At 44.5% G+C, this 23,724-nt stretch overlaps 1 protein-coding gene across 2 annotated transcripts in view; it reads left to right on the top strand.

Moving 5' to 3' along the window:
* Myo16 (myosin XVI) overlaps positions 1-23,724 on the top strand; it is a 449,864-nt gene that overhangs the window by 79,550 nt on the left and 346,590 nt on the right. The window lies entirely within an intron of this gene.

Raw genomic sequence — 23,724 nt, 5'->3', positions numbered from 1 at the left:
CCAGGGTAAAGTATTCTTACAATCCAACAATTAAAAGGAGACAGACCCTTTGAAGGCTGGAGAACCTGTGCTTATAGAAGAAATAAACACACACACACACACACACACACACACACACACACACACTGCTCAGAATCAGAATCTTAATAATGAAGGAAATGCTAATAAAAAGTATGAGAGACATTCCACGTCTGCCACAGAGCCTAAAGGTCAAGGAATTAGTTAGAGAGTGGCATGTGTTGTTGAGGACAGGAAGAGATTTGAACCCCAACACTGGTGAGATCTTTGGAAAGTTCATCAGCTCTGCAACATGTTAAATATAGAGTCTTCAGAGACCCCAAATCTCCTCTCCTGGAGAGGAGAATGGAAAGTACACATCTATGCAGAAATGTGTGTAAATTTCACAGCAGAATTCATTATTCATGAGAGCAGAACAGATAAACGATCAAAGCCCCAAATACAGAAGCAGTGTCAGTGCTCACCTATTAAATAAATAGAGAAATATAAGATATCACAAAATTTCAGAGAAATGACGCTGATTTCAGCAGGAAAGTGGATGAAACGTGGAAATATTGTGTGAAAAAGTCAAATGCAAGCAGCCACACAGGGTAAGATTTCTATCCATCATACGACCAGAGTTTGAGGATCCAAAGATACTGAAGCAGATTGGAGGATGCCAGCAGAGGCAGCAGAGTGGTCCAGGTGTTGTCTTTACCCAGCCTCATCCAAGGCACTCTGTCCCCAGCCTAGGCTGTCCATTACAATGGGAGGGCACATGCCCTTTCATCTTGGCTGTCCTGCAAGGAAAAAGTGTTCCCCTGGTCCTCCCTGCACTGTTCCGAGACATCCTCTGTATTGCTGAATGGAATGAATAGCTCTGTCTTCCTGTTTATGAGTGTGCTTGCTCTTTAGCTAGTTTGCCTGGCTGCCCTCCTCATTCCTCCAGGACATTAATCACCTGAGAATGCAATATACAGACTTAAGACAAAAAACCGCTTGAGTCAGGGTTCGCTATGTAGCCCTAGCCACTGACTCTGTAGAACAGGCTGGCCTTGAACTCAGAAAGATCTGCCTGCCTCTGCCTCTGCCTCCCAAGCTCTGGGATTTTAAGTGTGCCCCACTATGACTGAGCTCAGCGTGACCAAGTCTGTCCTGGACATTCCAACTAAAGTTCTATGGTGTGTGCTTGGCCACTGAGGAAGCAGGAGCACACTGTCTGTATTGTGCTGTTGGCCTCTCTTGGCCATTGGTGATGGGGCCACAGGGATCAGGCTCAGGCTACTGCCCTTCCTGTCTTTACCCTGTGACATCATCTGTCTAGGAGGTGAGGTCGTTACTTTCCTCTTAAAGCAGACTCGTCATGATAGTTTAAGAATTTCCACTGCCTTGAGAAAGTTTTCAGGATTCATCAAGGCTCAAGCAAGGGAACAAGAAGAAAGAAGGGAGGTGCTCATATCTGTTTACTACATTCCTCATGTCCATATCGCATGTGGGACAAAAAGATGGGAAGAAAGGAAAAGTGTTGTGTAGAGTGAATCTGTCAACAAAACTACCATAATCTTGGACTTTAATTGTGTATTTTATATCCATAAGGCATTTATGATTAATCAGTTTACTGACTAAGCGACCATGTGCTAGGAAGTGAATTGTAAAAGATGACTGTGTGCATCGATTAGTGGAGAGAAAAATTCACAGACCAAAATTATAGTAGCAAACATGGGTGTGTGGTCCTGTGAGTGGATGGGTTCGTTGAGAAGTGTGAAGGGCCCCCACCCTCTCCATCTTGGTCATTGCCACGTGTCTGTTTGCTATGCCTGTGTGATCTCCTCATTGGGGCCTGAATTATTGATTCTTGCTGGCACACAGCTCTAGTATCTGTCACCACAGTCATAGCACCCGTGTCTGTGAGCTGTTGATTCCAAATCTCCATCAGCTGTGCCGGCTCCCCTCTGAGAGTGGAGACCCGAGGAACTCAGCCAGTCTTGCAGCGCCTGTCTGACAGCAGGAGAAGCAACCCGGGCCTCTCCGAGTGAGCAGAGCTCTCCCCCCACCACTCCTTTTCTCAGCGACTCAGTTCCTTCCATTTCCCCACAGCCATTTGAGGGGATGTTTTCCTCCAGTTTTATGGTTGCCTAGAGCATAGGTTCTCAGAATCACAGGTACGGAAGACCTCAGGGTGCTAGGTCTGTCCCAGAGGGCGGCCCAACAATGATGATACTGGTCCATAGACCACATACACTCCGGAATGCACTCTCTTGCTAATCCCCCTGTTTCCTTCTACCCGTCCTTTAGCTTTAGGTGATCATTTCAGCAAGGTCTCCTCAGGCCCTCGGACTGAAGGAGGTGTTCAAGTCTAACTGCTGAACACGGCTTTCCTACTGTGGTTCCTGCTGTTCTCTTATTGTACATGCTCTAGCATCGTCTGTGAGCCACTGAGTAGCGGCTCGGAGCTGTGCTGTGCTGTGGTACAAGTTCTTAAAGGACATAAAAGGAAAACATGAAAACATTCCCAAGAATCCTGTATCTCTCCAACAGCACAGAGATGCAGCAGGCTCGGGCAGCACGCAGCACAGTGGCAGATGGCACAGTGGCAGCACAGGCCTGAGGACAGGCCTTTCTCACTCCCGACAGCCCTTTTTATCCTGTCATGCGTGCCGTCTAGGCTCCTCACTTCTTAGGAACAACCTGCTGTCTTTCCCAGTCTCTTACACTCCGAGCCAGGGGGTGGCCTCATCTGAGCCCCTTTCCAAACTCAGTGAGCAGGTGGTCATAGTTAGCTTCCTATCGCTGTGTTAGAACGTGAGCAAAGCAGCTTGGGGAAGAAAGGGTTTGTTTCATGCTGCAACTCTCAGATTGTGCTTCATCACCCAGGGAAGCCAGGGCAGGACCTCAAAATAGGAACGTGGAGGCAGGAACTGGAGAAGAGGCCACAGAGCACCGCTGCTTACGGCTTACTGCTCGTTGTTCACTTAGCCTGTGTTCCTAGACAACCCAAGACCACCTGCCCAGGACTGACCCACCCACAGCAAACTGCGCCCTCCCCTGTCAATCAAGAATCAAAACATGCCCAGCAGCTTTGCCTACAGACCAATGCAGTGGGGGCATCTTCTCAGAGGTTCCTCCTTTCAAATGAGTCCAGCTGATGTCAAGGTAACAACCAACCAGGAGACAAGCTTTCTCTTTTCCTTTCTCTTTTCTCTTTCCCCTTTTCAGGGGTATCTCAGGTCCATCATTTGGTGGGAATCCATCTAGGCTGCTCCATCCTCAGCACGGGGATGATTTCAAGCCCACGGCATTCCAAGGGTGGACTAAAATGAGAGTTTTATGTTGCTTCCTTGCTGGCTGCCTCATCTTCTCAGCCCTGCTCTTCAACATCTCACAGCGTAACTATTCTGGTGGGAATCTGATAGGTGACACCCTTCTGTTCCATGAGATGTCCTCCTGTTTTAGGTCAGGGGGCCCTTTGGCAGTCTATGGACCCTCTGCCAAGTCTGTAGGTATACCCAGGGAAAGCTTGCCTACACAGTGAAGTTCTTGACTCCAGAGATAGTGTCCTGTCTGTCTCCAAAACTCTGATTTTAGCTGCTTCTTTTTTGTTTGTTTGCGTGTTTGTTGTTTATTCCTTTGTTTTGTTTTCAAGATAGGGTTTCTCTAGGTAGCCTAGGCCTCAAACTCAGAGATCTGCCTGCATCTGCCTTGCTGAGTGCTGGGACTACAGGTGTGCCCACTCTGCCTGGCTCTTTAGCTGCTTCTTGTGTGCAATATAGATATTCCAGAATCCCCACGCCACATGGCACCCTGGGGATGCAGTGTGCCCTTGACAGGACGTTCCTCTGACAGCAGGGTTTTCTCCATGTCTGTTGCACCTGCCAGGAAATATTAACTATGGTAGCTTACTTACCATGCCAGGAAATTTCTGTCTTCATGTGTGTGTCTGTGAGTAAACAATTGAATACATGATAAACTAACACCCTCAAGCTACCCGTGTCTTACATCTTCGAGAATTTTTCTCAGTCAGTTGCTGCTATGTGAGATTTCTCAGTCAAAGTGCCATTCAAGCACAGGTACCTAGAGTCTCATCCCCAGCAACCCTGCTATAAAAGCCAGGCCTGCGGCACTTACCTGTAATCCCAGTGCTGGAGAGAAGGCAGGGGCCTCTTTGGAGTTTTCAGGTCTGGCAGTCTAGACAAACTCATGACCTTCATGTTCAGTGAGAAACCTGGTCTCGAAATATAAGGTAGCAATCATTGGTAACCTTTGACCTATCCACACGCACCGCCTTCCCCCACTACATACCAAAAAGCTGATGTGCATCATATAGAGTAAAATGCACAAATATGACAGTGCAGTTCAGCAAATCTCAAGCCTGCATCTTTAGACCAATTCTCATCCCCAGACCAAAATACAAAACATTTTCTTTGTTCTAGAAGCTTCCCCTATGACTCCTTTTTCTGCTAATAATCTATTTCCTTTTTCTGCTATCATAAATCTTGAACTTCATGCAAGTGCACCTGGTCATAAATGTAACACTTCCAAAATATCTCCCACCAGATTCACGTGAGATTTTAATTCAGGGTTTTTCTTCACAGCTGTCGCAGTCATTCTACTTCGAAACACTTAATTAACACCTGCAAGTAGGGTTTGGAGATATTTGTCCATGGACTCCACGGAGGTGTGGAAGCAGTTCCTCCAGTACAAACAGCTTAGACATAGGTGTTAATGGTCATAGCTATATTTTGAAAATGTCTATTAAAATTATTACAATTGAGCTATTAGATAACAGTTAAATTCCTCTGTGCACTCTGAAATCCCGTGTATGAAAATATTCCATGCTTTTCTTAATGAAGTCTTGCTTCCTATCTGTAAGTCTTTTTGTTGTTGCTGCCTGAGACACTGTGTAAGCTCTGGCCAGCCTGGAACTCCCTCTATGGAAAGGGTAGTGTCAGAGGCAAAGGGATCCTTCTGCCTCTGCCTTCCAAGCTGAGTTAAAGGTGGTCAGTGCCATGCTGAGCCTGTCTGTAGATCTGCCGACACTTGCTTCCCGTTGGTACTCAGGATGGACTGACTCTCCCTGCTGCAGCGTTCAAGGTGGTTTACCTGTGCTGCTCCATGCACTGTGACGGACACTCAACGGTGGCAATGCAGCACCGCACCGGCCTTTCAGAAGAAGCTCTGCTGATGCACACATTCTCTGCAAGGCACTGAATGTGTGCATGTATGATGTGTGTGCGATTTACGATATATAACCAGGGTGAGCAAGCAGTAAGTCAAGCCACCAACCTAACCGCAGAAGAAAGGGGCAGGAAGGCGCCGATGTCCATCTCTCCTCCACCCTTGAACCCTGATTTTCCTACTGTGTGTGACCCTTGTCTTTCCTGTACCCTTGCTTTGGTCTTCTCCCTCTACTTACGCATAATAGGAAGGGTAGAGGTTCATGAGGAACAGAAGGGCAAAGAGGGTGCTAAAAGAAAAAGAAAGCTGGAACTAACCTGGCAGAAAGAAGGGAAGTGGATGCCAGGAGTTGCAGCACATGACACGTGGTATCCAAAAGTCGTTTTAAAAATGGCATTGACCCCGGATGCGATGTAGGACTCCTCCATGGCCAAACTGGACCCTGGTGTGGGGACTTCAAGACGAATCTGGTCTTGCTCTTACATGCTTGAATACCCATACACTTTGCTTAGTCTTCGTGCCTCAGTTCCTTGACTTGTTACAAAAATAAAGAGATGGAGTGGTCTCTACGACACTCCATTTTGAGGATTAGCTGAGCAGATCCTTAAGACTTGCTTACAAAAATACCTGGCACATTGGAATTATGGTTTGCTCATTGTACACAGTCATGTTTACCTGGTGCAGGCAGAATCAACACAGGACTATTGTTTATCTCTAAACTCTTTAAAACACCTCAGGCTCTAAGTAGAGAGGGAGAGAGATGAGGAGGAGGTAGGGGGCAGAGAGAGAAGAAAGTAGAGCTGAAGAGAGGGAGAGTAACAGACAACACAAAGCCCCAGGTCATGATTCAGGGATTTGGAAAACAGCTTTCTTGCCTTGTTCCCCTGCAGCCCACTTCTTACAGAGCAGAGTGTGAAAGCCAGCTGCTGTGTGTGTGGGCAGTGGGCTGAACCACAGAGAAACCACTGCATCAGAAGACTGTAAGCCTCTGCAAGTGGCTGATACATCAGTCTACCTGCTGAGGGGGCAGGAGAGAGGGAGAGAAAAGGAGGGGAAGTCAGAGGGAGGCAGATACTCTCAGGCCTAACCAGCTTTAGGACTACAGTATTCATATCTCAGGGTAGAACACCATCTTGTCTTCTCAGACTGGCTTTCCATACAACACATCAAAGTTGCCAAGCTCCTTGACCTCCTGACCCCACGACACAGACAGAAAGAACCATGCTACATATGGAACAGCAAGTCCCAATAATCACTCAAGCTACTCCCACCACTAAGTTGTAAGGACCAAGTCCCCACCCGAAAGCACTAAAAATTCTGAAAAGCTTTGCACTTAATATTCTCTCTCTCCCTGTTTCCCTCTTTTATAAATTTATTCACTTTACATCCTAGTCATAGTCCCCTCTCTTTTCTCCTCCCAGTCCCACCCGCCTTCCTTGTTTCCCCCTATCCTGGTCCCCTAGTCCTCAGAAAGGGGGAGCCCTTCTCCCTTACCAACCTCAGACTATCAAGTCTCATTGGGACTTCCTGGATTCTCTTCCTCTGTAGCCTGGCAAGGCGGCCTCACCAGAGGTAAGGGATTGAAGAGCAGGCAACAGAGTCCATATCAGAGAAAGCCCCTGCTCCCCTTACTAGGGAACACACAGGGAGACTGAGCTGCCATGGGCCACATCTGAGCAGGAGTTCTAGGTCCTCTCCATGCATGGTCCTTGGTTGGAGTGTCAGTCTCAGCAGGCCCCCCTGGGACCAGATTTTTTGGCTCTGTTGGTCTTCTTATGGAGCTCCTATCCCCTCTGTTCCTTCTATCCCCCACTCTTCCCTGTGCTCTTTCCAAAGTTTGGCTGTGAGTCTCAGCTTCTGCTTTGATCCCCTGCTGGTTGCAGTCTTTCAGAGGGCGTATATGGTAGGTTCCCATACTGTTCCCTCTCTTCAACCACGTCTGGTGTCTATTCTGTTTGCCCCTCTGAATGAGAATTAAGCGTTCTCCCTAGTGTCCTCCTTGTTACTTAGCTTCTTTAGTTCTGTGGATTGTTGTGTAGTATCCTGTACTGTGTGGCTAAAATCTGCTTGTGAGTGAGTATATACCATCTGTGTCTTTCTGGGTCTGGATTACCTCTCAGAATGATCTTTCCCAGATCCATCCATTTGCCTGAAAATTTCATGATTTTCTTGTTTTTAATAGCCGAATGGTATTTGTTGTGTAGATGTACCACCATTTCTTTATCCATTTCTAGGTTGAGGGACATCTAGGTTGTTTCCAGATTCTGGCTATTATGAATAAAGCTGCTGTGAATATAGCTGAACAAATGTCCTTGCTGTATGGTAGAATATCTTTTGGTTATATTCCCAGGAGTGGTATAGCTGTGAACTTTAACTTGAGAAAATGGTTAAATACCATTTCAAATTCAGATATTTCATAGTACATGTCTTTTTCCAGATCCTTTAAAATATTGTTAAAATTTTGGGACCTGTCCAGAGCCAGGGCTTCACTGTGGTAGCGCAAAAGGGAATCTGCAGCTAGGGAAATCACTTAGAGGAAGGAAGTCAAACTCACCTCCCTCCCTGTGATAAGGTTGAAGGAAACTTCCTGTTCAGTGTTAATGTCAGATATGCTAGGTCCACTTGCTTCATGGACATTCCCATGAAGGAAAGACGAGATTCTGCTTCCTCACTCGTTTTCTCCTTTGCTCTTCCTGCTACAAATCCTGTGGTAATAAATGTCTTGTCATCTGCCTTCAGTAAAACACCCCCAAGGCCTCCAGTGGCAAATGCTAGAAGAGGTTGTCAACCTTCTGGTTCTCTCCTTGTGACCTGATTGTTCAGTGATATTTTATACTTTATTGGAAATAAGGAAAACTCAAGAATTTAGCTTCAAATAATACCTAGCAAGAAAGAGGCTTTCATTCAGCAGTAAGAAACATACAAAGCACTGTACTGAAACACTGAATGGATTCATACAAGGGAAAAATAAATAAGTACAGGATTGCCAGAATGTTGAGATGAGTTTAAGCTAATACCAGTGTAGGCTAAATGAGCTTGATATGAAATCTGAAGGATTTATAGAAATTGAATAAGTAAATCTGTGTATAAGTAGGCAAGTACCTGGCTAATTAAGTTAACAAGGCATGATTCTAGCTAAATGCAGAGGCATGCTCCTGGAATGCCAGCACCTGGCGGCAAAGATAGGCGCATCTGAGGCCAGCCAAGCTCCAGCTGTTTGTGTGTGTACAAATATGTACATGTCTATGTATATATGTACATATGCATGTATAGAAATAAACAGGCATGTGTATGTTCTACAGCTCAATATTTATATCAGTTGAAAAATATGGAAAGAGATTTCTGTATACAACTCATTCAAAACTTATATTATCTTCTTCAGGAAATTTTGTATTATTCTCAGCAAACAAACAACTGCTTTCTTCCTCAGAATGAGTGAAGAGGCAGAAAATATTCAGTGACTCCTTTGCTTTTCCACACAGTACATACACACGCACACACAGCCACAGTCACATACTAACACTATTCTGCTCTGGTTCACTTTAGGATAAAAATGTGGGGTCAATTTCAAATTCACGTGTGAGAGAAAGTGGGGGCCTCCCTTCTGGTTCATCCTAACACACATGCTGCGAAATTTCAAAGTTTGTTTTGCAGTTTAAGTGAAAGGAATATACAAATGCCTTACAAATATTCCTGCCTAGATACTAGAGAAGATGGAAAAAATATTCCCATTACAGGAAAATTTTTCAGGAGGCATGTGGGTGACCAGATGCCCGACTGAGTAATGAGAACACCCAGCAAACCTCTGGAAGTCCTGTGCGCTCATCAAGGCTCATATATATGCCTTGTTTGCCGCAGTCTTGGGCATGCATTCTTTCTCTACATCGCTGCTCTACAAAAACAGTAGAATAAGTGGTGGGGATAGTGTGTGTTCTGATGTAACAATTCTCTCTGAGGCTTGAAAGCCTTGCTTAGCATGTCTGCACTCTGCCGGGCGAATCTGTGCTTTGATTTCCCTCCCTCCCTCCCTTTGTCCAGGGCTGTCTACAGGTAACATCAATGGCCATTGTTGCCTCTGGTGCATGAGGAGCTCCGGGGTGGAGCTCTGTGCTGTCCCGTGTCTGACAGCCTCAGTCTAGTGGACAATTTGAGTTCAGTGTCACCCTCAGAAGTGGGTGCAACAAGGACGGGAGCTCAAGCAGAGACAGGAGACTGATCCAGGCTCCAGCAACCGTGTTAGCTGAAGTTGCAGATCAAGAGCCAGCCACAGTACGCCCTCTTGGCTGCTTTTTAGGAAAGGCCATGTAAGCCTACAGGGGCCTGAAATCTTTAGACTAAAGCTGTGACTACAGGTGAGCTCAGGGCCCATCCACCCAGAAGCCTCTAGTTTGGGTCACAGGAGGCCTGAACATGCCTTTCCCGGTGTCTTGATAATGGTGGTGTGCTTCACATTTTTTGCCGGTCCTTAAATGTCTTCATCATTGTTTGAAGCCCCAGCCTGTTTCTGGAATTGAGAAAGGATGCCCCTGTCTCAGAGTTTGGTTTTACAACATGGCAGGCCTGCTGTGAGCAGTTCATATCTTCATGGTGGGGGTGGGGTGCTGCTGTGGTCTGCTGTATTAGTGACTTTTCCTGTTACTTACACAAAAACTTCTGGCAAGAGGTACTTACAGGAGGAAGGGATGCCTTAGCTCAGAGGCTGAGGGTATATGGTCCATCATGCTAGGAAGGGCATGGTGGCAGCTGAGGCCTGAGATTCTGGCCACATTGCATGGATACGCAGGAAGCAGAGAGTGGAATGCTGGTCTTTAGTTAGCCTCCTTCCTTTTCCTTTGTCTTCCGTATGATGATGACTCTCACATTGAAAGTGGTCTTCCCTCCTCAGCTAAACTCGTCTCTGGAAATGCCTCTACAGAGACTTGGAGCTGTGTCTGTTAGGGTGTCTAAACCACGTCGAGATGATAATGAAGGGGACTGTCACAGCACTCAGCTCACACACTCAAACAGTAGTGATGACTGAGGGCTTTGGTCTCTAATTCCATCATTGAATAGTATGTTAAAATCCATGAACTGTTGGATGAGGAACTATCAAAAGATTGGAAACCTGGATCCCACCTTGTACGGCCTGGAACTCGGGTTCTATGTATCTGATCTGGGGCACAGTAAATTCACCTCCTGAGCAAGTGTATGCTGTTAAATACTTGTTGGCATGGTTTCCTTCCTTCCTTCCTTCTTTCTTTCTTTCTTTCTTTCTTTCTTTCTTTCTTTCTTTCTTTCTTTCTTTCTTCTTTTGTTGTTAAGTTGGGGAATAATCCAGTTTATTTGAAAAAAATGTCTGGTGTATAATAATTATTACATTTAGAAGTAAAATTAGCATGTGCTTGTGTCAGAAATAATATGAACAGTTGTTTGATGCATAACCAATGAAAAGTGCTTGTTGAAATAGTCTTGACATTTTCATTGACAACAATAGGGTATTGTAAAAATGCTGCAAAATAACAAAATAACTTCGTTATTAGTTGTGAAGTTCCTGCAATGGAACAACTGCTCTGTTCAAATGCTTGTATTTAACATTGTGCCTAATGACCAATACCACAACGGAAATGAATTCCTAGGAACATACCCTTTCCAGCTCAGCTCTGTCTTACTGCTGCCATCAAATCTGATATTATCCATAAAATATGTGATTCAAAGAGCTGCGATGTGGCCTGTATGATCCCTTCCAGAGCTGGGTTTCTTAGGAAAGATAAATTTCAAGAAATGTAATAAATTTTAAGATACCCTTTGTCTCATGTTATGAAAGTTAATCCCATCTATGTTAGTCCGATCTATGTTCCCACCATATTCTTTCTCGAATAAGGAACTAGTTCTTGTTTGATAGCGATAGGAAAATACAAATGCATCTCTCTTCAGCCATGCATGTCCCCAAAGGTTCACAAAATGAGCACAAAGTTCTGAAGTCTAATATAAGGCAACCTTAGAATGTATGGAAGTGACTAGTACACTTAGCTCAAACATATCGCCTGCTGTGTCTGTACATCTCTTGTACAGTTTATGTGCAGCTCATGCATAGTTCATACAGAGCTCATGTACAGCTCATGAATAGCTCATGCATAGCTCACGCACAGCTCATGCACATGAAGCAGAGTGAAGCATTCATCTGTTTCCTCAGAGTGTCTGTGTCTAGTGTTTCTCCTCTACACAGTTTCTGGGCCTGTTTCCCCGGTCCTATTGCTTCTTACGCCCTGGGTGCACCTGATTGGTGTGACTCTGAATCTCATCAGTGAGCACCCTGACAGCAGGGATGTGCTGTTCTGCCAGAGGGTTTAACTTATTTAAAATAGATCACTAGGGACCAGTCATCCATACTGCAAGTAATGCCTTCTGGAGTCACGTTTTTCAGTTTAGGGAGTGAATCACGGAACTCCATTGTTGGAGGGCAGGCTGACTGTGTGCATCCAGAGGCACACAGGTTCCAGAGTCTTCAGGTATAGAGAGGAATGAAGACAGCAGAGTCTGTCACTGTGGTAAAGCTAGCTACACAGCAGGAAGTTCCCGAAAGAGGCTGGACAGCACTCCAGTGGACACAGAATCGCTGTGCGCCCAGAGCCCTGCCCTGAGTTAAGAGGAAGGGGCCTTGCTCTTGCCGGTCGATAAGAGGCATGTACAGCCTCTGCTTCTTACTGCAACATTGCAAAACCTTGCACAAAGAAATTTAAAAAGTACTCTACACTATCTTTGTCTATAAATGCTGCATTTTAGACCCTTCATGACACATTTTTATTCCTGAAAATCACCCAACCTGTTACAGGTCATAGGTGATGGGGTGCTGTAACTACTGAATGGAATGAAGGGTGGAAGTCTCCTTCCTAATACTTGAGAAAGCAGGTTAAAGTGTGACAGGGCCACTTGATACATAGTACAAATACATAGAGCATATGCTGTCCAGGAAGAGTATTGGTCCACATGTTATATGCTAACTCACCTTAAACTGGGAGAGGGAAAATCAATTTCCTTCAACCACTCCAGGGCAGACCCCATACTCAAAAATACTTAAACAGCATAAGTCGGACTCCATGATTTTTTAAAGGGAGCAAGAGCATAAAGTTGAATGGGTGGGGAGTTGGGGGAGGCAAGGAATATGATCAAAATATATTGTATAAAATTCTCAAAGACTAAATAAAAATATTGTTAGAATAAAAATACATTAACTTAGAAAATAATCACTTACACATTTTCATTTGTAAGTGACTTACATATGACCTTTTCTATATAACTAGATATTAAAATATGATATTTATCCCCATTACAATAGAGTCTGGGAGAACATGTGTTTCCTTCTGATTGAAACCCGGGCAAACTTCCTTCACTGGCTTGGGTTGTGCAGTTTAATTCATTGCAGTTTGCAGAGGTAGCAAAATCCTAAATTTTAAAGCTGTGCAAATCAACATATTTCTGTGGGTAATTTAAATTTTGCATTCTGCACAGATAACCAAGAGGATGCCTTGTGAGAACGCTTCCTGGCGAGAGGCAGATCAAAGCACCCTCTTCCTAAGAGGGGTGCTATTTTGAGCTTCTGCTGTCCATTTCATATTCACACACAGCAACTGGTGGCAACTAAAAATAGTGAGCTTGGCCACCAGCTCAGAATCCAGTCCCATCGGGGCACCGGCAGGGAGCACCAGGAAGATTCCGGATGCCTTGGGTAGCATCTCCCTCCTGCCCACTCATCAGCGTAGTCTCCTGGTCTTTGAAAGCTGTTGAGAAGCCATTAGCAGGCAGGACTGGGAGGGAGAGCCGCAGTGCAGCACACACCTCCACGCTAGCAGCAGGCTGTAGCCGCACGTGAGCACCAATTAGAGCGACCCTTCCCAGGACTGTAGCACTGGAGTGTGTCAATCAAGGGCGCTAGGTAGCACGGGCATCGGTGGCGGCTCAAGCCACCCCAGGGGGCTGCTCTCAACTCCAGCTGCTGAATGAAAATGAGTTGATGCTTTCTGCACGAGCATGAACGGGAGCCTCTGTTCAGCAATGCATTCTGAAGTACACCGTTACCTGAGCAGGGACCCTAAATTATGCATTTCCTGGGGACAGCCGTCATAGCGGAAGAGAATGCTGGGACCCACAGCAGGATTCGTGCTTGAGGAGAGACGATGTCTCACTATCATTTTATCAAGTGCTGTAAGTAGGCTCGCTGACTTGTGTGTGAATACGTTTGTCTCTTCAAGCGTTATTTTAAACATGTGCCAACATTAAGGCAGGTGTTCTGGTGTGTGGCAGACGGGTGAAGCGAATTGGTGACTGTGAAGGGCAGGCTGTGTTCCATTTCACCTCCCATTCTGGAATAATTCATTCTTTTAATCTAAATGCTGGAGTGTGAAAAATCTGTAAGACAATGCATTTTTAAAAGGATCTGTAGGATATAAAAAAAAACTGAGAAGGAAAGAAATATGTAAACCAAAGTTGTTCAAGGATTCCCACACTATCAGGCATTTGGATAATGTGTGTACAACTTATTTGGCTAGTACATGGCTGGAGTCACTTGATGATTTATCTCACTTTCAAGTTTCGCTGCTGTGGTCCCACTCAATGCTCACCTGCTCAGCCAGTGTCCGGGCTATCCTTGGCTGGGCAATTTTGTCCTTGTGCCCTTCACCTTGCAGAGACGCTGCGCCCAGACGCTGCGCTGATGCTCAGAAGTGCAGAATAGTCAGCCAGCAGCTGTCCTTGTGGCTTTCCTTAATATTGGGATTCTAGCAGGGTGCTCTGAGCTAGATGCTACTTGCACCCAAACCTTCTCTGCTAGTGACAAGGACGGAGAGGACACATTCACAGCAAACACACCCTGTTGGATGCAATTCATTCTTTTCCCGTAGCACTCCTGAAAACTTCTGCACATTTATGTCATGATCTCACAGTGATAGGAGATGTTGCCGCAGGACAGATTTCTAGTAAGATTGTGCGTGTTGCTGACAAGGACATGCCAATGTTAATTAAGCCTCTTGTTGAAGGAACGTGGTTTAAAGGGATCTTAAATTTTTCCTAAAGGAGACTTAAAAAAATATGTTTGAGAAAAAAATAGTTGTCTTGATCTTATTTTTGTTGGATGATAGAGAAGAGGGTGGTGGCCCTGATTATTAAAATAAAAATGTCTAGTTCTGAAACCTTGCTTTTAGAACAAAAAAAAAGCAGTGCTCAGCCTGTACGCTTGGAAATTAGCTCTTTAACTGCTGGAGCCCTGAGACTGCAGCATCTTTGAGAGAGGTGGAGCAGCCTTTGGCCCCTAGAGTCTGGCATGGCCGCCCTGGTAACACACATTTTGCAGCGCCCTGGCTGGCTTTCACTGAACTGCACCTGCAGGGTGCTGTCGTGCGCCTGTCGGGCTTCCGCAGAGGGGATTCCCCAAACCCTCTGCGTCATTTCACCACGGAGCCCTGGCTCACTGCAGATGAGCACACCTGGCACGGGCAGGAGCTCCGTGGGACGGAGTCCTGAGGAGCTGGTGGTGGCCAGGCACGCGTGAGGCTGCCTTCCTGCTTCATCTTAATGCCTTCAAGTATATTACACGACTGGAAATTCAGACCCTTGAAAGAGGCAGTGGCATATCCCAAACTAAATGCTTTAGGCAAGTCTTACCATTGGTCGCCATAAGAGATGAAAGCAGAGATAATGAGTTTAATGAGTTAATAATGTTCGTTAATGAAAGTGTTTCAAGCACTCGGGGGAGGGGGGGCCATTCCCGATGAATTTACCAGAGCAATTAGGAAGCGCTCAGCTTTTTAGGAACGACTCAGCTATTTCCTGAGCCACTAGCGACCAAGAGGGACTGCCCTCCAGTGCCAGCCTGCACTGCAGACACAGAAGCTGGGTTCCACTGTGTTGTTAGTGTTGTGCCCTTTGGTGGCAGCGTGAAATGAGCAGAGTGAGGGGAACAAGTGAGGAAGCTTTATTGACGACGACAGTTCACAGTGCAGGAGTCACCGGATACTCCCCACGTTTCAGCTCCCGATGCTTCATCCACTTTTGTGGCCTTGTGCTAGGCGAGGCGCATGTCTCTCGTTCCCCGAGCTCACCCGCTCCTCTCCCTGCCCTCCTCTAAGATTCCATTTGCATTACGTCCCTGTTGTGTCACCCTACTGCGCTTACCTTCAAAGCCAAGCAGAAGAGAGCAGACATGCAGACACATAATTAAAAATAAAATAAGCCTCAAGGAAAAAGCCAAAACAAAGAAAATCACGGCCAGCAGTTGTTGTTCTTATCATCAGAGAAAGAGCGCGCCCAGGCAGTGTGAGCAAATACTCAGGGAGGTAGATAGTTTCCAACCTGTGCTCTACCCCTGTGTTCTCCTTGGCAGGAGAATGGACTTTGTGTACCTGATACAGCTTACGTATTAATGTTTAAGACTAGAACAAAACTTTTGCTGTGGAGGTTGAGTCAGTGGGAAAATGGTGCAGATAGTGAGGGCACCTGTGGTCAGAGGTTGTCCTCCTGTGACTGGACCCATCTGTGGCATAGCCATCCTGTGCTGTGCCTGGGGTTGGCAGGCCGGGAGGATGGGCACCGTGCTCAGTCACGTGGCGAGGTTCAGGGGTCAGCGGGAAGGAGAACTGGATCTGGAGAGCAATGGCCCCAGGTTTTCTGAAACACTCTGCTTTCTCCTTAAAGCCTCTGTCTACCTCTGCACTTTTCTCACCTCTCAGACCTTTTCCAATAGGGCGTCCATTCTTTCTCTGAGTGTGTGCATGCAAGGCGATCGGAGGAAGGTTAAAGTTCATCAGTGATGGACAGGAAGGAGCTTATAGTTGTCCATGGTCAATGTTCCCCAGGCTACTGATTCACTACAGCAACCAGGCCCTAGCTGAAATTGTCCATGTAAGACAAGGTCACCTTCTCACCTTCCAGCCCCTCATTCTCACAAATGAGCCTCTAACAAGTGACCACTCTGCCCTTCTGCCCACCGAACATTCTGTTCACTGTCCAGGAGCCTCTGGGCAGCGATGCTCCTGTTCTCCACCTCACAGAGCCTTGGCCTAGCTGTCTTCACTGGCCCCCAGCCCGTTCCTGCAACCTAGGGTCAGTAACTGAGCTCACCCAGCTCTTTTCCCCCACCACCCTCTTTCTCACTGAGGTGACAAATGGCTTCATAATGTTGAGTGTTGACTCCCCACCTGTCTGTCTGGCAAAGTGGGCGGCATGATCGGGAAAGGACAGAAGAGTGAGGACAGATTGATGGCACATGGCTGCTTCCTGGATCCCTGTCAGCCTCGTCTGCTGCAGCAAAGGTGTAAACTTTTGAAGACTCCTCTCCCGTAATAGCCAGTGTGCTCCCTGGGAAGCAAAGCCAGTGTTCTCCTGAGCCTGTTCCCTTGACAGGCCCCACCTGCTCCTGCCATCTCTGCATCTCCTGTGACACCAGATTCCTCACAGTAAACAGGAGCACGTTTTTCATCTCCTCAAATCCACCTATGTTCTTTGATTATCACAACATGGTGTGTCCTACACTCAGGGTCGTCTCGCTGATCCAGTGGCTGGTTCTGCTGTGGTCTTGCTGACTCTGAATCCACGTGGACCCACCTTCCTGGAGAAGCTCGGCCACAGTAGCCCGCTATCCTCATGCCATGTGACTTCCAACTTGATACCTGCCTTTGTTCATCTTAGGCTTTCTCTTTTCTCTTTTTCAAAGGATTTCTTCATGTAGCCCTGGCTGTTTTGGACCTAGCTCTGTAGACCAGACTGGCCTTGAACTTAGAGAGCTGCCTGTGAAGGCTTTCTCTTAAGTTGATGATAACTGATTCTGCCTTAGTTACTGGCTTCCTCCTAGCACATGGCCTTGACACGTCTCAAAAATCCTTGTTCACTTCCTCTGTTTGTGGCATGAGACATGATGCCTCCATAATACATGCCATCCAAGTCACGGGTGTGACGTCCTGACTGTCACACATTCTGTGTGTCACACACCTTCATAGATACATTTTCATTCTTATACCTATTTTTATGTGCATGGTGTTTTTCCCTGCACATGTGTCTACACATATCTAGAACCTCAGAGGCCAAACAGTCTGACATTACAGATAGTTGTGAGAAATCATGTGGTGTCTGGGACTAGAACCCAGGTCCTCTGGAAGAGCAGCCAGTGCTCTTAACCACTGAGCCATCTCTCCAGCCTCAAACTCTTCTCTCTCTGACCACCTGTAATGATGACCAAACTGTAACTCTGTGTTTACTCTCCTGGATTTTGGGTTAATTTATTGCCTTGTGGCATCTTTTATAAAGTTTAATAATGAGTATTCTAAATTTTTTGAAAACTTTTATTTTCATAATTAAAATATTTTACAAAATTAAGGTGCATGTATAATAAGTTAGGTTTACTATTTTTTCATTTGTCTCTTCACTCACAATATACTGTCTTTGAAATCCCCCTTTTTATTCTATTTTAAATACCCAAATGTCTTTTTTGAATTTTTAAAAAAATTAAATTTTTTTTTACAATTTATTCATTGTATATCTTGATTGAAGCCCCCTCCATCCCACTCTCCCTCTCTCTTCTCCCTATCACCTTCCCATAAGTCCACTAAAAGGGGGAGTTCTCCTCCTCTGCCATCTGCCCATAGCTTATCAAGTCTCACCAGGACTGCCTGGATCCTCTTCCTCTGTGGCCTGGTAAGGCTGCACCATCAGGGGGAAGTGATCAAATAGCAGGCAACTGAGTTCATGACAGAGGCAGCCCCTTGTCTTCCTCACTCGGAGATCCACATGGAGACTGAGCTGCCAATCTGCCACATCTGAGCAGGGGCTCTCAGTCCTCTCCATGAATTGTCCTTGGTTGGAGCATCAGTCTCTGCAGGACCTGCTGAGCTCAGGTGTTTTAGCTTTGTTGGTCTCCTTGTGGGGCCCCTGTCCCCTCTGTGTCCTTCTATCTCTGCCTTCTCCCATAAGACTCCCTGTGAGGAGTGGATACAGAAATTGTGGCACATTTACACAATGGAATACTACTCAGCTCTCAAAAACAAGGAAATCATGAATGTGCAAGCAAATGGATGGAACTAGAAAAGATCATCCTGAATGAGGTAACCCAGAAGCAGAAAGGCAGGCATGGTATATACTCACTTATAAGTGGAATAGCCATATAATATGGGATAAACATACTAAAATCGACAGACCTAAAGAAGCTAAACAACAAGGAGGACCCTAGGTTAGAATGGCATTCAGAATGGCAAATAGGATAGACAGCAGAAGCTGTGGAAGAGGGGGAACAGGAAGGGAGCCTACCACAGATGTCCTCTGAAAGACTCCACCCAACAGGGGATTAAAGCAGATGCTAAGACTCACAGCCAAACTTTGGACAGAGCCCAATGTCTTGATATCTTGTTTTTGGTTGGTCACTCAGCAGAACACTGGTTTGGCCATTGGCTTGGTAGTGAGTTTTGGTATTTGCAAGCCAAATCATTACTATATGGTCTCTTCACTTTCTTTGATATGCTGAAATACTGAGTATTATAGCCAACACAAAACACATTCTCTAGATTTTTATTTTGTTTTTTTTTTCATTGTGTGTGTGTGTGTGTGTTTGTACCTTTGTGTGCCTTTTTGGTTTCATTTCTGTGCTTATTTTCTTTTTTTAAGACAGAAAAATAATGTGAAGTTGGACAGGTAAAGAGGATAAGATTTGGTAGGAAAGGGTTGGGAGAAGGGAATATTTTAAAACAAAATATAGTGTATAATTTTTAAACAATGAAATGATTATTAGTAGGATTAAAATAGAAATAAAGAAATAAAAATTCAGAATATATAAAATATATTATAAAATACATCCAGCACGTTAAATTTAAAATAAGCCTCAGAATAAGTTCTCTTTATCTGTACTACTCACGTCTTGCCAAGTTTGAACACAGTGCTCAGTTATACCACACTGATGCTTATTTCCACAAGCAAATCTGTAATCATTTAGCTTTTCAAGACTTTATCACAATACAGTATGAAATATCATTAAAGCAAATGATGTTCTTGTAAGAGTGATAAATCTGAAGGTAACAAACACACCGCAGTTAAGAAAAAGACAGCAATCGCTGAATGTGTTGCTGCCCGCACATCTTCAGCCTCAGATCATTAAAGTAGCAGCCACAACAACAACAACAACAAAACAAAAATCCCTCTGTGTTTCTCACTAGTGTGTGTGAGCATGGATGCATGCATGTGTGTGTGTGTGTGTGTGTGTGTGTGTGTGTGTGTGTGTGTGAGTGTGTGTGTGTGTAACTGTGTGTGTTGTGTGTGTTCCTCTTAGGTCGTGAAGTAGGGTTGAGGAAAGCATTGCACAATAAAGTTTTGTTTGTGCGTGTCTGCTGTTTAGTCTCCAAGCACAGGACTTCCACACAGACTTTCAAGGATGTCCTGGGCTGTTTGTGTGCCAGGAGTCTGACCATCTGGCTCTGCAGACCTCTGTGTTGGTACTGCATTGTTAAGGGCTGGCCATTGTATCTGGATGGGCCCACACCTACATCCTTACTTGACATCTGGTGTTCTAATGGATATTCTCTCTCTCTCTCTCTCTTCCCCCCCTCCTCCTTCTTTTTCCTCTTCTCCTTTTCTCTTTCTTTTATTGTTTGTTGAATAAAAAGTATCTATTCTTAACTTTAAGGACATAATCACAACATTCTCTCTTGACTGAGCTGGGCATATTTCATTTTCTCCAATTTTCTTCATTTTGTGTTCCATTCCTGACTCATTTGTTCAAGAAATCTCTACTGAACTCCTGTTGCTTTGTAGCATGGATACAAAGCTAAGGACACAGCTGATGTCCTTGCTCCCTTGAAAGCATCAGGTCAGTGAGATAAAGAATAAACACGTGTCTATATGAGTGAGTATATACCATGTGGGTCTTTCTGCTTCTGGGACAGCTCACTCAGGATGATCTTTTCCAGATCCCACCATTTATCTGCAAATTTCATGATTTCCTTGTTTTTTATTGCTGAGTAATATTCCATTGTGTAGATATACCACAATTTGTGCATCCATTCCTCCACTGAGGGGCAGCTGGGCTTGCTTCCAGCTTCTGGCTATTACAAATAAGACTATTACAAACATGGTTGAGCAAATGTCCTTATTGTGTACTTGAGCCTCTTTTGGGTATATGCCTAGGAGTGGTATAGCTGGATCTTGAGGAAGCACTATTTCTAGTTGTCTGAGGAAGCACCAGATTGCTTTCCAGAGTGGTTGTACAAGTTTACATTCCCACCAGCAGTGGAGAAGGGTTCCCCTTTCTCCACATCCTCTCCAGCATGTATTGTCACTTGAGTTTTTGACCTTAGCCATTCTGATGGGTGTAAGGTGAAATCTTAGGGTTGTTTTGATTTGCATTTCCCTTATGACTAAGGATGTTGAACATTAAGTGTTTCTCTGCCATTCGATATTCCTCTGTTGAGAATTCTCTGTTTAGCTCTGTACTCCATTTTTTAATTGGATTACTTGATTTGTTGTTGTTTTAATTGGATTACTTGATCTGTTGCTGTTTGACTTCTTGAGTTCTTTATATATTCTGGATATTAGCCCTCTGTCAGATATAGGGTTGGTAAAGATCCTTTCCCAATCTGTAGGCTGTTGTTTTGTTCTGAGGACAGTGTCCTTTGCTCTACAGAAACTTTTCAGTTTCATGAGGGCCCATTTATTGATTGTTGCTCTTAAAGCCTGTGCTGTTGGTGTTCTGTTCAGGAAGTTGTCTCCTGTACCAATGAGATAAACCTACTAAAATCTGTACACCTAAAGAAACTAATCAAGAGGGAGGACTCTTGCTAAATGCTCAATCCCTATCCAGAGAGGCAAAGAGGATGGACATCAGAAGAAGGAGAAAAGAGGGAACAAGTCAGGAGCCTGACACAGAGGACCTCTGAAAGGCTCTGCCCTGCAGACTATCAATGCAGATACTGAGACTTATGGCCAACCTTTGTGCAGAGTGCAGGAAATCTTAGGAAAGAAGTGGGAAACAGGAAGATCTGGAGAGGACAGGAACTCCACAAGGAGAGCAACAGAACCAAAAATCTGAGCACAGAGTTCTTTCCTGAGACTGATACTCCAACCAAGGACCATGCATGGAGATAACCTAAGACCCCTGCACAGATGTAGCCCATGGTAGTTCAGTATCCAAGTGGGTTCCATTGTCATAGGAACAGGGACTGTCTCTGACATAAAGTGATTGGCCTCCCCTGAGGGGGAAGCAGCATTACCAGGCCACAGAAGAAGACAATGCAGCCACTCCTGATGAGACCTAATTGACTAGGGTCAGAAGGAAGCAAAAGATGACCTCCCCTATCAGTGTACTTGGGGAGGGGCATGCGTGCAGAGGGTGGAGGAAGGGAGGGATTGGGATAGGAGAAGGAAGGGAACCATGAGAGGGATACAAAGTGAATAAAGTGTAACTAATAAAGAATTTAAAAAAAAAGAATAAACACGTATGAACAGATTTTTAAAAGTAGCAAAATCTGATGTTTATAAAAAAAAATCTGTAGAAATTGCCAGTGACCTGAGTCTTGAATTGGGGTGCAAAGCTATTTTTAAAAGGCCTTAGGAAGTTCTCCTTAGACATGTTATTTTTTTTCTTTCTTTTGTGTTACTCTTTTGCATATAAAATTGTGTGAAATAATGAATTTTGTTCTCATGTTTTAGGGATGTTTTTAAAATCTTCACTTATCATTTAAATGATGCCCCAATAATTCAATATCATATTATTCAAACTCTACATGTTTTAGTATCTCATATAGGTTTTCTGTTTCTGACTTACCACTTTATTGCAATATGATTTGATTGGATAGCAGACATTATTTCATTCTTTTTATGCATTTAAGTATTGCATTATGGCCTACACTATGATTTTTAAAGACAAGTCGTAGTCGTAGCTGAGGAAAATGTGTGTTCAACAACTCAGTGGAATGTCCTGCAGATGCATGTTCAAAGCATATGACCTGTGAGTGGAGGGATGAACCCTGACGCATCCCTGTTGGATTTTTACCTGGATGGTTCGTGTGCTGGTGATCATGGGGTCCTGAAGCCACCCATTACTGTTGGATCTACGTCTGTCTGTCCATTGTGTCTAGAAGTCAGGGACTTATGAAACTATTATCAAAGTAAATGTCACACATGTCTGTCTTTGGGTCACCTCATTAATACATAAGAATCATCATTAATACATCATTATCCCTTCTGACTAGTTCCAGTGTGGTGTGTGCTTTGTCCCATGTGTAACTACTGCTGCTGGGTTTCAGACTCCAGTTACTTAGAATGTCACCTTGTACCTGGTCACTTTCGGTCTCTATGATTGTATCAGGATGGGGTGTTTCTTGCAACATCAAATAGTTAGATCTTGTTTTTCCTTTGTTTGTTTGTTTGCTTTTCCATTCAACCAGTTTAGTACTTTAATTGGAGAGGGGAGCCTGTTTACACTTGAGCATTTGCAGTGGTTTAAATGAGGCGTGTTTACATGTGGGTTTTGTGATGGTTGAATGCATGCCTCCCCACATTCTCAGGCATCGGAATGTTTGGTCCTGGCTGATGGTGCTGCCTGTGTGTTTTCTCCTTGCAGGAGAAAATCTGTCACTGAAGGTGGGCTTTGAAGTTTCAAAAGCCACAAGCAGCCATTGCCAGCCATCCTTTACTTCCTGCTTACAGTCTTAAGACATGAGCTCTCAGATTGCTGCTCCGGCTTTCACTTTTAGCATTTTAACTATTATACAACAAAGAGAGGTTCCTTTCTGGTCATGTCTGCTGGGTTCTTCGTTTCTTCTGTACTGAGACGTTTGGGTCTTGCTCAGATTTGGGAGAATTTCTGACATAATTCATTGAATAGGATCTCTACAATTTTATGCTATGTCTTGGTTCCTTCTTCTGCATCACAGATCCATAGGTTTGGCCCTTTAGCCACAAGACATAACTGTTGCCTTGTGTTTTCTTTTACACCTTAACTGTGTCTTCGACACCTGATATTTTCCCCACTTGGCCTGTTCTATTGGCAACAATTTTGGGGAGCTTTTCATTTGATCTGTTGATTCATTTCAAGGATTTCCATTTGTTTTATTTGTTAGAAACCCTATTTGCTGAATATCTCCTCATAGTTATTAAGTTTTTCTTCCAGGTCTTGTGCAACATATTAATTGTATTAATATGCTTATTTGAATGCTGTATGAGATCATTCATAATAAAAACTGGACTTTTGAGTTCTTACTTCGGATTTTAACAGTTTCCATATCTTTAAGTTCCTCTATTGAATAGTTATGAGTTCTTGGATAAGCCACTACTGTGGTCTATCACACTATTCTATCCTGTGTTGTGAGCATTTTATGAGATTAATATCTTTTTCTAACTTTGTGCAATGGTACTCCCAGTGAGCTGCCTTGTTTTGGGGTTTTATTCGCTATAATAACTCAGAATGATGATGAAGAAAAAAAATCCAATAAGAAGAATAGGAGAAGGGATAGAAGCAGCAGGAGCAGCAAAAATGAAGAAGAAGAAGAAGAAGAAGAAGAAGAAGAAGAAGAAGAAGAAGAAGAAGAAGAAGAAGAAGAAGAA

This window comes from Psammomys obesus, unplaced genomic scaffold (genome assembly GCF_907164565.1).
Source record: "Psammomys obesus unplaced genomic scaffold, mPsaObe1.curated_primary_1811, whole genome shotgun sequence".
Lineage (NCBI taxonomy): Eukaryota > Metazoa > Chordata > Mammalia > Rodentia > Muridae > Psammomys > Psammomys obesus.
The sequence above is the reverse complement of the archived record's forward strand: the minus strand, read 5'-3'. Positions and strand labels throughout refer to the sequence as shown.